The 17439-nt window shown below is 39.0% G+C and overlaps 1 non-coding gene across 1 annotated transcript; it reads right to left on the minus strand.

Annotated features, from left to right (window-relative positions):
- Positions 1–8261: 8261 nt before the first annotated feature.
- LOC142170020 (small nucleolar RNA R71) lies at positions 8262–8368 on the minus strand. Its single transcript, XR_012699639.1, has one exon. It is a non-coding gene; the product is annotated as a small nucleolar RNA R71 (small nucleolar RNA).
- Positions 8369–17439: the final 9071 nt, after the last annotated feature.

A 17439-nucleotide genomic window follows, 5' to 3' on the forward strand; every position in this document is an offset into this window, starting at 1 on the left:
TTTGAGAATCAATTTACTAGCTTGAATATGCCACCTCAACAGTGTTTCAAGTTCGAACCACACACGATTGAGTCTTGTAAGAATATGAGAATTCCGATACTAGGAGAAGAGTTTAGCCTTGATACCTCGAAAGAGCCTTCTGTGGTGTAACAACAACGTCCTGATACTCCTAACGATGACAATCTATAAAAGAGGGGAGAATTACAAGCACAATTAGAGGAATTCATATGGAAAGAGCTTCTACAATGACAACCCAACCTTTCCTCAACCAATTCAAGGTTGTCCAACAACTTCCCCACAATCCCTATTAGCTCATTCATGTGATATGTCTACTCTCATCACGCATAACCAACCCAGAATTCAAAATTGGAGAATTGGGGGAAGAAATTTTTACCTTTTAGAAACCCTACCAAGTTCCTTTAGATGAAATTTTAAGGCTTAATCCAAATTGAGTAGTAAGATCCTTGAATCCTCCCCTTTATCCCTCAAAAATAGCTCTCTCCTCTCTCTAAAATACTAGATAGCCCCTAAAAATGACCCCTATGGCTAAATAAAACAAAATGGGGTCGAGTTATAAAATTAGAAAAATGAAGCCCCGATACAGATCTGTGGTCGCATATGCGACCGCATAACACTTCTGTGGTCCACAAAATGGACCGCATAATGGTCCTCTAGTACTGGGCACTTCTGTGCAGGTATGCCACAGGTCTGCGATCCGCATACCAACTATGTGGTCATATAAAGTACCACAGAACCTCCTTCCGAAATTCATCGTGTTGGTTCTGCGACGGTTGTGCGGCCCGCAAAATGATTATGCGGTCGCATAATTGACTCTAAAATAACTTCCAAAATTTGCCCATTTCTCTACTTCACTCTGCGGTAGATATGCAGTCCACAGATCAGTTCTGCGGTCGCATAATGGACCGCAGAAATACCCTGCTCTGCAATATTTTTTCTTCAACTCCCCGACGCACTGTTCAACCCAAAAAGTCTGTACCGCAAAATCTCGAGTTATAGGTGAAATTCTTACGGGGCCTTACAATGTGTTCACGCTTGTGAGAGATTCTATTATTGTAGATCGTGTCTATCGTTCTTGTGTGATTTCCATAGGGAGCCTTGAGACTAGTGTAGATCTTTTGCTTCTCGATATGGTGGACTTTGATGTTATTTTGGGAATGGATTGGATGTCACCTTATCATGCTATTTTGGATTGTCACGCCAAGACGGTGATGTTAGCCATGCCGGAGTTGCCTCGATTAGAGTGGAGAAGGACTCCTAGCCATTCTACTAGCAAGGTTATCTCTTATGTGAAGGCTCGGTGTATGTTCGAGAAGGGTAATCTAGCATATTTGGCCTATATCCGTGATCCTAGTGCGGAGGTTCCTTTCATGGAATCGGTACAAGTTGCACACGGGTTTCCAGATGTGTTTCCTACAAATTTGCCGGGAATGCCACCCGATAAAGACATCGACTTCTGTATTGACTTAGCTCCGGGCAGTCAGCTCATTTCTAGTGATGGTTGAAAGTACAAGGAGGGGGGAGAATGAATTGATGATTTTTCTTTTTGTATCCTAAGTAGTTGACTAGTTTACCAATTAGTCGACTGAAAATAAAGACAGAATATAACTGAAAGCAGAAGTAAAGTGCAGGAAATAAACACACCCAAATTTTTATACTGGTTCGGATTCAATGTGAATCTTACTCCAGTCCCCTTGGGTTGCAAGGGTGTTCTCGCTTTAAAGCTCCTTGAATAGGTTCGTACTATTGTGTTGATGTTATCTCTGAACACCAACTCATTTTTGCTCATGATATTTTTGATACAATGCCTCACCAATGTTTCTCTCTCTTTCTTTTCTCTACTGATTACACAGTAAACTTTGCTAAGATTACAATGCTTGTTTAGAGTAGAACAAAGAGTACAAAGTTGGTATGATCAAAGTAAATGGTTCTTCCTTGATAATCTGCATTATATACTTAAACATGGATTGACGTATCTTTGGCAGACCATTGAGAGATTTTTGATCCCAAGGGAATTGATCCATGGAGTTGAATCTGTTATGATTTATTCCAAGAATAAGTGCGGAGCTTCCATGGATGGTCCATGACTACCAGTCTTTTCATTCTTGAAAATATATCCCCTACAATTGGTCCTTAGGTTGTCCTTGATCCATGGGATTGATAGCCTTCCTTTTCAACACATATCTCAGTAATCAGAGTAGGCGCAATTTTCGTCCATATCTCCTTAAATTTTGGTCCTTCTTTCGTTATACCCATTATCCTGGTTGTCATATCGCTTTAATCTTGGGCCTTCCTTTTTTCTTCTTTTGACAGATATTTTGCCTTGGTTCTTTTACTCCTTCCTTTCTTGTCGTCCGTACATTATTGATATATTTGCTCGCATTCTTCTTTACATCTCAAGTGACCCTACAAACAATAATATGTTATTTTTCATCATTAAAATCTATATCTAACACATACCGTATGGCCCCAGTTGAGTTGAAGGAATTGAAGGAGCAATTGCAGGATTTTCTTGATAAAGGATCTATTAGACCTAGTGTCTCGCATTTGGGTTGTTTGTGAAGAAGAAGAATGGAACGATGAGGATCATTGATTATCAGCAGTTGAACAAAGTCACTATGAAGAACAAATATCTAATGCCGAGGAATGATGACTTATTTGATCAGCTTAAGGGCGCCAAAGTGTTTTCGAAGATTGATTTGAGATCTTGCTATCATTAGTTGAAGATTAGGGCATCAGATGTCCCTAAGACGGCTTTTCAGACTCGGTATGGTCAATATGAGTTCCTAGTGATGTCATTTGGCTTGAAAAATGCCCCAGTAACATTTATGGATTTGATAAATCAGGTATTCAAGCCCTATTTGGATTCTCGTGTGATCATTTTCATTGATGATATATTGGTTTATTCCCACAGTCGAGAGGAGCACGAACAGTATCTTCGGGTTGTACTTTAGACCTCGAGGGATAGTCAATTGTAGGCAAAGTTTTCAAAGTGTGAGTTCTGGTTGGGCTCGATTGCCTTTTTTGGCCATGTTGTATCTTTCGAGGGCATTAAGGTGGATCATAAGAAGATTGAGGCAGTTCAGAACTGGCCTAGACCTACTTCAGCTACAAAGATTCAGAGTTTCCTAGGTTTGGCGGGTTACTATCGCCGGTTCATGGAGGGGTTCTCATCTATCGTAGCCCTATTGACTAGATTGACCCAGAAGGGTGCCCTTTTCAGATGGTCTGATGAGTGTGAGTTGAGCTTTCAGAAGCTCAAGACTGCTTTGACTACAACCCCAGTATTGGTATTGCCTATAGGTTCATGATCTTACACTGTGTATTGTAATGCATCACGTATTGGGTTTAGTGCTGTATTGATGTAGGATGACAGGGTGATTGCATACACATCTCGGCAGTTGAAGGTTCATGAGAAGAATTAATCTGTTCATGACTTAGAGTTGGCAACCATTGTTCACGTGCTGAAGATCTATTTGTACGACGTTCATTGTGAGGTCTATACCAACCATCAGAGTCTCCAGCATATCTTCAAACATAAATATCTTAATTTGCAGCAACGGAGAAGGTTAGAGTTGTTAAAAGACTATTATATCACCATATTGTATCATCCGGGGAAGGCCAATATGATGGTGAATGCATTGAGTACAAAGGCGGAAAGTATGGGTAGTTTGGCATATATACCGGTAGCTAAGAGGCCACTAGCCATGGATATTTAGGATTTACCCAACCAGTTTGTGAAACTAGATGTTTTGGAGCCTAGCCGTATTCTTGCTTTTATGGTGGCACAGTCTTCATTACTGAGATGTATTAAAGCTTGCCAGTTTGATGACCCTCACTTGTTGGTGTTGAAGGATATGGTGCACAGGGTGGTGCCAAGGATGTTGTGATTTTTGATAATGGGGTTATGCGGCTTCAAGGCCAGATTTGTGTTCCAAATATTGATGGGTTGAGAGAATTGATTCTCGAGGAGGCGCACAATTTGCGCTGTTCTATTCACCGAGGTGTCACGAAGATGTACCGTGACTTGAAACAACACTATTGGTGGCACAAAATGAAGAAAGACACCATTGCTTATGTATCTCAGTGCTTGAATTGTTACATGCGAAGTATGAACATCAGAAATTGGGTGGACTAAATCAGATATTAGAGATACTAGAGTGGAAGTACGAGAGCATCACTATGGACATCGTGGTAGGCTTGCCATGGACCTCGAAGAAGTATGATGCAATCTAGGTTATTGTGGACCGATTGACTAAGTCTGCGCATTTCATTCTGGTGGTGACCACCTCTGCTTTAGAGAGATTAGCTCAGATTTACATTGAGGAGATTATCCGCATGCACGTCGTGCCCATTTCCATCATTTCTGATCGGGGCACATAGTTCACATTGTATTTTTGGAGAGCCATGCAGCGTGAGTTAGGCACGCGGGTTGAGCTGAGCACAATATTTCATCCTCAGACAGACAGACAGTTCGAGCGCACCATTCAGATCTTAGAGGATATGTTACATGCTTATGTTATGGATTTTGGAGGTTCATGGGACCAAATCTGTAACGACCCGGCCGGCCGTTTGAGAGTTTTAGCCTCGTTCCCCTTTTCTGCTCATTTGTTTGGTTCATTGTTATTTTATGACTTACCGGGTTAGTTGGTTAGGGTCCGTAGTGAATTTAGATTGAATTGAGACACTTAGTCTCTTAATTAAAATCTTAAGCTAGAATAGTCGATCGGATGTCGACTTATGCGTAAACAACCTTGGATTGGAATTTTGATGGTCTCATTAGCTCTGTTGGGTGATTCTGGACTTAGGAGCGTGTCCGGATTGTGATTTGGAGGTCGGGAGTATAATTAGGCTTGAAATGGCGAAAGTCAAATTTTTTGGGAAGTTTGATCGGGGGGTTGACTTTTTTGATATCGGGGTTGGATCCCAATTTCGAAAGTTGCAGTAGGTTCGTGGGGTCATTTCTGACTTGTGTGCAAAATTTGAGGTCAATCGGACGTGATTTGATAGGTTTCGACGTCATTTGTAGAATTTGGAAATTTCGAAGTTCATTAGGCTTGAATCCGTGTGTAATTCGAGTTTTCGATATTGTTGGAGGTGATTTGAAGATTCAACTAAGTTTGTATGATGTTTTAAGACGTGTTGGTATGTTTCGTTGAGGTCCCGGGAGCCTCGAGTTGATTTCGGTTGATTAACGGTTCAAGATTTTAAGTTGAAGAACTATTGAAGTTTGAGGGCTGCTGGTGTAATCGCATCTGCGGATTGGGGACCGCAGATGCGAGCGAGAAAAGACTCTTGTCGGATTTTGAGACATGGGCCCTTGGGCCGATTTGAGCCAATTTCGGATTTTGGCTTATAGTTTCGTGTCTTTCTTATGGAATTGATTCCTTTAGCCTATATTAATTATATTGTACTGGTTGTGGCTAGATTCGGGGCGTTTGGAGACTGATTCGAGAGGCAAAGGCACTTTGGAGTAGAGTTTTGAGCAATTTGAGGTAAGTAATAGTTTTAGATCTGGTCCTGAGGGTATGAAACCCCGGATTATTGGATTATATGAGTACTTCGGAGGTGACGCACATGCTAGGTGACGGGCGTGTGGGCGTGCACCATGGGAATTGGGACTTGGTCCATTCCGTGAAATTGGAAAGTTGAATAAACTTGTTGTTAGCTATGTGCCCTTTCTGCGCAGTCAAAATTTGATAGTGAATCATGCTAGAAATCATGCTTAGTCTATGTGTGGGTGATGTAAAGACCCTAGTGGTCATGATACGTATTGAACCTTCCTGCTTATTATTACTTGTACTCAGTATTACTTGCATAATATACCCCAGTCTCTGTTATTCCCTACTGATACATTATATCATTTTGGTTTGGGCTAATTCCCCTTTATTACTGAGGGCCATGAGACTATAGAGGTTGATGACTGAGTGAGTCCGAGAACCTATTTGTGAGGTATTGATACCATAGCACGAGAGTTGCCCGTGCGGATCTTGATATGACACTATAGCACGTGAGTTATTCGTGCAACACATGAGTTGTCTGTACGGATCCACATATTGATACTATAGAACATGAGTTGTCCGTGTGGATTATAGCGCTTGGGCTGTAGGAGCCTCTCCGGATTCTGTACACCTCCAATGAGTGCAGGTACCTACTGAGCGTGAATATTGAGGGCTGAGAGCCGAGTGTTGAGCTATTGAGAGAGCCTGAGGGACTGTTGCCCTGAGAGGTTGCACTTGTTTCATTTGTTGCTGCACTTAGATGATTTATGTCATTGTTCTAAAACTTCTAGAAAATATTGTATCCTGTTTTACCTGAACTTGGTAATGTGTAACTGACTTGACATAAATAGCCGTAATTGAAACATGTCTATTTTTATTGTTGAAATTACTGAAATGAACTGTATTTGTATAGCTCGTCAATACCTTTCAGTTCCTTAATTATTATTGATATTTACTGAGTTGGTTCTATTCATGCTACACCCTGCACTTCGTGTGTAGATCTAGGTGTTTCTGGTCACGGAGGACGTTGATCTCGTGCGTGGTTGAGTATCGGAGATTCACGAGGTAGCTGCCGGCATTCGCAGTCCTTGTCTCTCCTTCCTTGTTATCTTTTCTGTATTGGTACTTTGACACAGGCTTTTGTAGATATTGTTTCTTAGACTGGTTGTTTAGATGTTCATGACTTGGTGACACCCGATGTTTTGGGCTATTTTTCCGCATTGTATTTTGAGTTTAACTCTTGTTTTTACGAAAACTTTGTCATGTAAAAGCTTTGACTTATCGTTTGCAAAACATTGGAAGTATTTTTGAGAATCGGCTTGCCTTGTACCATCGATAGGTGCTAACACGACAGGTTATGATTTTGGGTCGTGATAAGTTGGTATCAGAGCCTAGGTTACATAGGTCTCACGAGTCATGAGCATGTTTAGTAGAGTTTTGCGGATCGGTATGAAGACATTTGTACTTATCTTCGAGAGGCTGCCGAACCCTTAGGAAACTTCACATTCTTAAATTCATGTTGTGCGATCTTTTGATTCTGGTAACTAAATTTCTGTTGTTTTAATTATCTCACAAATAGTGAGGATGCGTACTACGAGGTAGGATGGAAAGCCACCAGTACCACCAGTCAGGGCCGCAAGAGGTCGAGGTCGCGGTAGAGGCCGCGGTAGGGGCAGAGGTGCAGCTCGCACAACAGCTAGGGCAGCACCTGCGGATCCACCAGTTGCCCCAGTTCAGGAGCAGGTTACAGTTGTGGATGAGCCCGTGGAACCAGCTCAGGCACCACCCGTGCCCATTGTGATTCCAGGCCTTCAGGAGGCCTTAGCTCAGATTCTGACCGCATGTACCAGTCTTGATCAGGCGGTCTCTGTTCCGGCCGCACCAACCACTTCTCAGGATGGGGGAGATGCTCAGACTCCCACCGCCCGCATACCAGAGCAGGTGGTACATAGACTCCAGACACCGGGGGTACCACCAGCCCATCGTGTTGCAGCAGCTCAGGACGGTGTGGTTCCTGTCATGCCTGATGATGAGCAGCGTAGATTGGAGAGGTTTGGGAGACTCCAGCCTCCATCTTTCAATGGTACAGAAGGAGAGGATGCACATGGCTTCTTGGATAAGTGCCAGAGGATACCCCATACAGCAGGTATTCTAGAGACCAGTAGGGTCTCGTTCACTACCTTTCAGTTCTCTCAGAAGAGTTGGTGAGTTACGACCCAGAAATTTAAAAATCTCTTCGTTTGCGCAGGAAATGATAAACATCATCTCCTCAAAGTATAGCTTGTGAAGAAATGGAGAATGAAAAGCTTAACAATAACCAACTTCCACCACATCAGGTGGAAGAACAGTTCGATGAGGTGGCTCTACAACATGACAAAATACTAAGAGATTATGCAAGGCCGGATCATTTTGAAGGAGAATCAAGTGTGAGGAGACCACCAATTGCAGCAAACAACTTTTGAAATTCACACAGGTTTGATTCAAACCATTCAACAGTCATGTTAGTTTACCGTTGATGCGAGTGAAGATCCTCACACCCATCTAATTGATTTTCTTGAATTAGTTGAAACTTGCAGATATAATGGAGTCACAACAGACGCTATCAGGTTGCGACTTTTTCCTTTTCCATTAAAAGGTGAAGTAAAAATATGGTTGCGAAGTCTGCCAAGAGGTTCGGTCACTACATGGGACCAAATGACTCAGAAATTTCTTAATAAAATTTTTTCACCTGCAAAAACATTTAAAATGAAGCAAGAAATCAATATTTTTATGTAGACAGATTCTGAATCTGTATACCAAGCATGGGAACAATTAAAAGCAATGTTAAGAAAATGCCCACACCATGGCATCCAAGATCCTGATATCTTATATATTTTTATCATGGTGTTAAACTCGCTGCTAGAAATGTAATTGATGCAGCATCAGGAGGATCCATAATGAGCAAAACCACTACAGAAGCCATGCAATTGCTCAATAAAATTTCAGAAAATGTTGTTCAATGGCCCTCAGACAGAATGATTGTTAAGAAAGCAACATGATTCAATCAAGTTGAAGCTTGGAATTCATTAGCACAACAAATTGCAATCCTGACACAAAAAGTTGAGGCTTTTCAGGTAAATACTCAATCATCATATCAACATGAGAACTGTGACGTTTGTAGAGGTAATCATCACAATCATGAGTTTCAAGCTTCAACGCAAAATGAAGAACAAGCAAATGCTATTGGTTATAGAAATAGTTATCCATTTGGTAGTCCCATGGCACAAAAACGCCCGGGATTCCAATGGAGTAACCCAAATGGTGTTGAAAATCCTCAAAGTTTTTTTAATCAAAAGCAATAGGTGCATGGACCACCTAGTTTTCAAAATCAAAATAGAGGGCAACAAGATTTTCAACAATATCAACAACAACCCCAAAGAGCTCATCAACAAAGCCTTGAAGACATGATGTACAAATTCATTAAGGCTAGAGACGAGAAAGTTAAAAGTCAAAATTCAGCCATCAAGAATTTGGAAATCCAGATGAGCCAATTAGCAACCCTCATGTCTGGGCAAATAAAAGGTTCTCTACCAAGTAACACCGAGAAAATCCAAAAGAACACCTCAAAGCCATCTCTTTGCGGTCAGGTAAAACTCTTGATGATCCATATGTAGATATACAAGGAAAGTCACAAGAGGTGGAACAGGTAAATAAAGGTGAGAAAAAAAGAGACTCTGAACTTCTAAAAGAACAAAAAGATAAAGGTAAAAAAGGTACAATAAAATGAATTGATGACAATTCCTTACTCTGTACCCCTCCCCTTTCCCCAAAAGCTAAAAAGAGAAGCTTGACAAACAGTTCTCAAGGTTTCTAGAAATTTTAAAACAGCTTTACATTAACATACCTTTTACAAATGCTTTGAAGCAAATGCCGGCATATGCTAAATTTCTTAAAGAAATTTTGTCAAGTAAAAGAAAATTGGAAGAAGTTTCAGTAGTTAAGCTTACCAAAAAATGTAGTGTTATACTTCAAAATAAGCTTCCACGGAAACTTGGTGATCCATGCAGTTTTACAATTCCTTGTACTTTGGGAGGTGCTCACTTTGAAAAAGCATTATGTGATTCAAGTGCTTCAATAAATCTAATGCCCTTTTTAATTTTCAGAAAATTCAAACTTGGTGAAATAAAGGACACTGGTGTGTCTCTACAATTGGCTTATCAAAGTACTAAAAAATCAAAAGGAATACTTAAAATTGTCCTCGTTAGAGTTGATAAATTTATATTCCCAGTAGATTTTATAGTACTTGAAATGGAAGAAAATACTGAGGTACCATTGATTTTAGGCAGACCATTTCTTGCAACATGAAGAGCAATAACTCAACCAAGCCACGCTTGTCACCAAATCCTAGAGTATTGCCACGAAACACTAGTAAGGCCTCATTCTAAGACATCCTAACTTAGAACCACATCTCTCTAAGGCTCACAAGCCGTTGTATTCCTTCTTAAGCACCCTATAAGTACCACAACCGAGACACCCACTCTGAAGAAATCTCATGTGAACTTAAAATTATTCTTTTACCTTTCTTATACTGGAATGTAGAATTCATAGTCATACAGAATTACTGCGAGTCCCGATACCATCAAACGCAAATCTTAGATTCTATCCATACACAAGTCCGAAAAAATATTCAATTGCTATATATAAATCTCGGACCCATTAGTTACTTCTCAAGAGTCACCCACTTGGTTCAAAATTGAATTGCACCGCCCAAATGGGCCAAAAGACACACGCCCGATTAGCACAACAATACTCAAAGAAATAACCATGCCTTAACACCACTGGCCAAATTCATATTCCATGCGCACTATATTCTTCGCAATTTACAACTTAATCATTCCATGATTTTTTTCATATTTTCGTAAGTGCATTATATCCCGTATTCAGGAAATTTCCTTACTCGATTCATCCTCGATCTCAGCCTCTGCAGTCATAACTGCTCCACAAGTATGTCTCGGACCAAAACTTAATTTAACCTATAACCATGAAATCGAATTGTCAATAGTAGGCTCCCCCACTTGGCTCAAAACCATAGATAAAGACATTCAATAATTCACAATACCCATATTCAATTACTGCCATAACACCGTAGTGAGATTTAACTAAATTCTTCCCAAGCTCCTGCATCACAAACTATATGGTACCTCAAATCGTCTACTAAGCCCGCCTTCATTCTCGTGACGGTCAGGTCAACTTTCTTGACCAATTCAAATTCAAATCCCAATACATATGCCCCACTGGTAGAAAAGAAGATTATCCACACAACATTATAAAGGTCACAACTCTGTAGTTTATTCCGCAGGTGATAACCCGCATGTTTAGCCTCAAACTGGCATCTTTCTATACCCTTTTTACTGCCATAACTCCTACATAATCACTTAAACTTCATGAGTTTGAACTCATCAACAAGACACGAAAATTTAATTTGTTCCACAATTACACCACGTAAAAGATCCTTCAACACATTCATAACTCGAGACTCTATGTCAAATCGAGACAGAAGTCAAATACCCAATAGTCTTTTTTACATCTCAAACAAGCATTTTTTTTTCACTTTCAAACCATCTGAACACATCCCGCAGTCACAATATAATCATTATATGGTCATCCAGCGATTCATCAAGCTACAAATTCCACTCATAGGGACACTACCGGACATATGAGTCTAATTGTACAAGTTCACCCAACTGAAACTATCGAGCCTAAACTGCGGTCTAATCCTGGCCTCAAGTCCTCCAAACTAGCCCATCAACAAAATACAGAATACACATTTCGAACCTCATACGTGGAATAACAAGCCAGCAATGCACAGCTGATACCGAGCACTCACACGCGCACACGAATGCATGGAAGGAATTCAAAGAGTTATGTCTCAAAGCGAATCAATTTCACACGATAAGGAAAAAAAGATGAAAAATTATCCTAAATGCCTTGTAGCCTCTCGAAGATAAGTATGGACGTCATCATACCGATCCGTAAGACTCTACTAGACACTTGCTCATGATTTGTAGAACCTATGAACCTAGAGCTATGATACCACCCTGTCACGACCCAAAATTCAACTAGTCGTGATGGCACCTAAACCAACCCGCTAGGTAAGCCAATTATCAACTATCCAATTCCATTAACAATTATTAAAGAAATTTAAGTAAAGAAAAATCTTAATCTTATACATTCCCCAAGAACTGGTAGTACAAATCATGAGCTTCTAAGAATAGAATTTACAAAACAACTGGTATGAAATAAATACATCATCTGTTCGAAATATACATGAACAGAGTTTTATGAATCCAAGGCTACCATGAATAAGAGGCAGCTACAACCGGAACGCAGGTATACCTTCAGATCCAGCTCCCAACGAACGTAGCAATAACAACAGCCAACATCTGCACGCAAGGTGCAGAAGTGTAGTATGAGTACAACCGACCCCATGTACTCAATAAGTAACAAACTTAACCTTAGGTTGAAAGTAGTGACGAGCTAACACAAAGGTCGGGTCCACGCCAATATCCAGAAAAAATCTCATAACAATAAAATTGAGGCAACACAAAGAATAACTCAATAATAAAATGCTCAGTTCGTTCACAGTTCCGGAAAAATAAACATTTTCATTTCAAGTATAATAGTAAAACTCAATTCTTTTCACTGAAATCACCAAAATATGGGTAAGTCTGAAAACTATGATTTTTCCCAAAAATCCTTTCAACAATAAGTAAGATGTTCCATTTCCTTTCCAGATAGCCAGTGAAAAATGCATCACTATGCCAATATGTGTGATAAGTCATGAATGACTTGATACTGTACAGCATGAGAAAAATGCATCTCTATGCCTGTATGTGAAATGTGCATGTCAATGCGATGCAACTCAGTGATAAAACCATATACATACTCTCAGAGTATCATTTCACTCAGTCCTCCCAGTCACTCAGTCCTCACAGTCACTCAGTACTCACAGTCACTCAATCCTCCCAATCGCTCGGAACTCGGCACTCGGCATTCGCACTCAGTAGATACTTGCGCTCACTAGGGGTGTGTACAGACTCTGGAGGGGCTCCTTAAGCCCAAGTACTATAATCTGTACGGACAACTCACGTGCTGTACGGACAACTCACGTGCTATAGTATCAATATATGTATCCGCAAGGACAACTCACGTGCTATAGTATCAATATATGTATCCGCAAGGACAACTCACGTGCTATAATAAAGACAATATGGCCTGCTGCGGGGTACAGCCTGATCCCATAATTATCCTCACAATCAAGCCCTCAGCCTCACTCAGTCATTAATCTCTCCAATCTCCCGGGCTCATAATATCATGAAAATAGCCCGAAAATGATGATATGATGTATCAATAAATAACAATAGAGACTGAGATATGATATGCAATGAAATGAATATGACTGAGTATGAATTTTCTATTTAAAACAAATAATTCACAGCAATATGACCTCTGTGGGTCCCAATAATACTGGCACATAGCCTCAACATGATTTTTAATATGATTCTCAACCCAATTTCTTTAACACATAAAACTGCATGGAAGATGCCAAGCTTATTTGACTACAAAATTTCACAAAACAATTATGTTACAATTTCTATGGTGCACGCCCACACGCCTGTCACCTAGCATGTGCGTCACCTCCAAACAATTCACATAATACATATACTCAGAGTTTATACCCTCAGCTCCAAGATTAGAAGAGTTACTTACCTCGAACAAGCCGAATCCAATGTCGAGCAAGCTAAACAATGCTCCAGAAATTCCATTCTGCGCGTAACAACTTCCAAACGGCTCGAATCTAGTCATAATTAATTTGATTCAGTCCATGAAATTATAGGAATTAATTTCATATCAAAATACTACTATTTTCCATATAATCCGAAATTACGCCCCAAAAATTACCTGTGGGGCCCATGTCTTGGAATCCGACGAAACTTACAAAATACGACAACCTATCCAATTACAAGTTGAACTATACTAATTTCACTCAAATCCGACTCCGAATCGTTATTCAAAACCCAAAAAATTCATTTTGTGACATTATAGAAATTTCCTTCTATTTCTCTTTAAAATTCGATAATATTACACCAAAAATGAATATTAATTCATGAAATATAATCACAAGGGAGTCAAGAACACTTACCCCAAGTTGTGTGAAAAACTTCCTCTCCAAAATCACCCAAACTGAGCTCCAAAATCCGAAAAATCACGAACCCTTAAGGGTTCTGCCCAGTCAATCCGCACCTGCGGAAAAGAGGTCGCACCTACGACCCCCGCTTCTGCGAAAAAATGGGCGCATTTGCGAGCCAGGCCGCTTCTGCAGAGAGCCAAGCGCGGATGCGACTCCACATTTGCGGATAAAAATTCTGCACCTACACTGCACGGCTTCCTCACCATTTTCCGCTTCTACGCCCTTCCTTCGCACATGCGGCCTCGCAGATGCAGGAAAATTCTTCGCACCTACGAGAACTGCCCAGTTCTACTCTTGGCCACTTCTGCGACTAGTTGTGCGAACATGCGGCTTCGCATTTGCCATCAAAAGCTTCGCATGTGCGATCACACCAGTAGGCAGCAGTTCTAGCATTTCTTTTAGTCCGAGTTTGATCCGTTAACCATCCGAAACTCACTCGAGCCACTCGGGACCTCAACCAAATACACCACCAAGTCCTAAAACATACCACTTACCTACTCGAGGCCTCAAATCACATCAAACAACCTCAAAACGACAAATCGCACCTCAAATCAAAATCTATGAACTTTGAACTTTCAAATTTTATATCTTGTGCTGAAACACATCAAATCAATCCGGAATGACTTCAAATTTTGCACACAAGTCACATTTCACATTACGGACTTATTTCAATTTCCGTAATTGGATTCCGACCCCGATATCAAAAAGTCAACCCCCCGGTCAAACTTCCAAAAATTTAACTTTTGTCATTTCAAGCCTAATTTCACTACGGACCTCCAAAAAAAATTTTGGACACGCTCCTAAGTCCAAAATCACATACGGAGTTATTGGAATCCTCAAAACTCTATTTCAGGGTCTTTTACACATAAGTTGACATCCGATCACTATTTTAACTTAAGCTATAAATCTTGGAACTAAGTGTTCCAATTCATTTCAAAACCTCACCGGACCCGAACCAATTATCCCGACAAGTCACACAATAACTATAAAGCCCAAATTGAGCAATAAATGGGAAAATGAGGTTGTGATACTCAAAACGACCGGTCGGTTCATTACACCCTAGAGGAGCCTGAACCCAACAATGCAAGAAGTCGTCAAGAAAGAAGTAGTGAAACTTCTAGAGGCAGGTATCATTTATCCGATATCTGACAGCTCTTGGGTAAGTCCTGTGCCGGTAGTACCAAAGAAAAGAGGTATGACCATAATAAAAATAAAAAATAATGAACTCATACCTACTAGAACAGTCACGAGATGGAGAGTCTGTATTGATTACAGATGACTTAATAATGCCACAAGGAAAAATCATTTTCCTTTGCCTTTTATTGATCAAATGCTTGAAAGAGTTGCAAGCCATGATTTTTACTGTTTTCTTGACGGATATTCTAGGTATAATCAGATACCAATTGCTCCAGAAGATCAAGAGAAAACTACATTCACATGCCCCCAAGGTGCGTATGCTTACCGAAGAATGCCATTTGGACTATGCAATGCTCAACTACATTTCAGTGTTGCATATCCACAATTTTCTCAAATATGACTAAAAAGTTTCTTGAAATCTTTGTGGATGATTTTACACTTTTTGGTAAGACATTTGAAGATTGTCTCTATCATTTAACTTTGATGCTTAAAAGATGTGAAGAGACAAATTTGATTTTTAATTGGGAAAAATATCACTTCATGGTAACAAAGGGAATTATTTTAGGACATAAAATTTCTGCTAAAGGAATAGAAGTTGATAAGGCTAAAATTGATCTTTCATCAAGTTGAATGATCATTTGGGAAATTAACATATTTAACTTTACACCATCAAATCAAATCCTGCGCGTAAATCTTCAGGAGAAAAAAACTGCATGTAATATATCGGTTCAAACGAATTAAGAGGATCGAATGGCAAGCATGGCAAATTAAATCTAATAAATCTTAATGCATTGAACAAAGGAAGTAAATTTAAAAAGGCAAAATACATAAGTTACCCCTAAATTATGGACCAAATCCTTGTTATACACTTTTTTCAAATGAAAATCGCATTACACACTCAACCTTTCTAAAGCGTATCTAATACACACTAGTTTTCCCACGGGACAATGTGTGTTTTTTCCAACAAATGAGTCGCGTGAACAAAAGAATTTTTGTGTCAAATGTAAATTTTCTTTTAGTTTTAAATTTTTTTAAAATTAAGTCATCTTCTTCCTTGTTTAAAAAATTCTGCCATGGCTGCTCCTTGAGAACTTCATGACACTTAGACTCACTTCTCTCCACCACCTCATCCTTTTTTTCTCAATTAAACACACCATGATTTCTCATATCTCTCCTCGTTGATTAGTTTTTAGTTTTTTTTTGTAGATATTTTGGCGAGAAATTGTGATTAGATTCAGTAATTAAAGCTTTTATAGCTCCCCCAAACATTAAAGCTTGCCTCAAGCTTTTGCATAGAAGATTTTTTTTTTGTGGAGAATCTTAGCTTGAGCTTTTGATGTGAAGTCGAATTTTTCGAAAAATATTCCCAACGATTAAAGCTCAGCTCAAGCTTTTGCACATAAGCACATTCTTTAATAATTTATTAATGGATAAATTTTTAAATAACTGAATTGTAGAGTTCTTAGTCTTCTTCTCTAATAAATATACTTTGCTTCTTATTATTATAAATTCGTTGCTTCAGTTGTGGGAGTCGAAATGGTACAAAACAGAAAACTAAAACATTGTAATGTCAGTTAATGGTGGTTGAGCTTTTACAGAAGAGAAATGAAAAATGAGTTGGATCTGGACTCAAAATTTCAAATTCAATTTCAATTTCTGATTTTGGTTTGATTATGAGGCTATAATGATTGATGGCAAAGAGAGATGGACGGCAACCATGGTGGTTTAGAACTTTAGATGGGGACGCTGAGGGGTATAGTTATAATTTTAATTATGTTATATTTTAAATAAAAAATAATGACACATGTCACTGTTTGATTGGTGCGTGATATTACACACATTCTGAAAAATTGGGCAAGGAAAAAGTAATATGTATTAGATACATTTTAAAAAGATTGAGTGTGTAATGTAATTTTCGTCCGTAAAAAATATATAACAAAAATTTAATCCATAATTTAGGGGTAACTTATATATTTTGCCATTCAAAAACACATATCTCTATCGTAACTAGACAACCCCAGCATATATTTATTTACTTGAATTCTGGTGCAAACAATGAGACTATCACACTCTTGATCAGTTTTAAAGGGAAATAACACCTAGTTTCATCACGTGGCACAGCCGGTTCAAAATGCCTATGCAAACACAAGAAAAAGTGACACAAAATTTACTTTCGCTGTCCCAAATTATCAATCATATTTTTTTTGGTATGTTTAAAAAAGAATACTAGATTTTTTTATATAAAAATAATTTAACTTTAAAATTTTTACTTTAATCCTAATAAACAATTTACACCCACACAAAAATTAATAATTTATTTTAAACTACAAGTTTCAAAAAAAAAAATTCTTTCGTAAATTTCCTACTGAGTCAATCACTGCTACTTAAATTGGGATGGAGAAAGTACGATAATATACAAAATAGGTAAGTACTTGTACTTCTGGAGTGTATCTAATGTATTAATAACCAGTTCAATTGAACCCATACCATTCGATACAGAGAAAATATTTATATATAAAAATTCATTAAAATTATAAAAATAGTAAATATGAA

This window comes from Nicotiana tabacum, chromosome 15, assembly GCF_000715075.1.
Source record: "Nicotiana tabacum cultivar K326 chromosome 15, ASM71507v2, whole genome shotgun sequence".
In the NCBI taxonomy this organism is placed as follows: Eukaryota; Viridiplantae; Streptophyta; class Magnoliopsida; order Solanales; family Solanaceae; genus Nicotiana; species Nicotiana tabacum.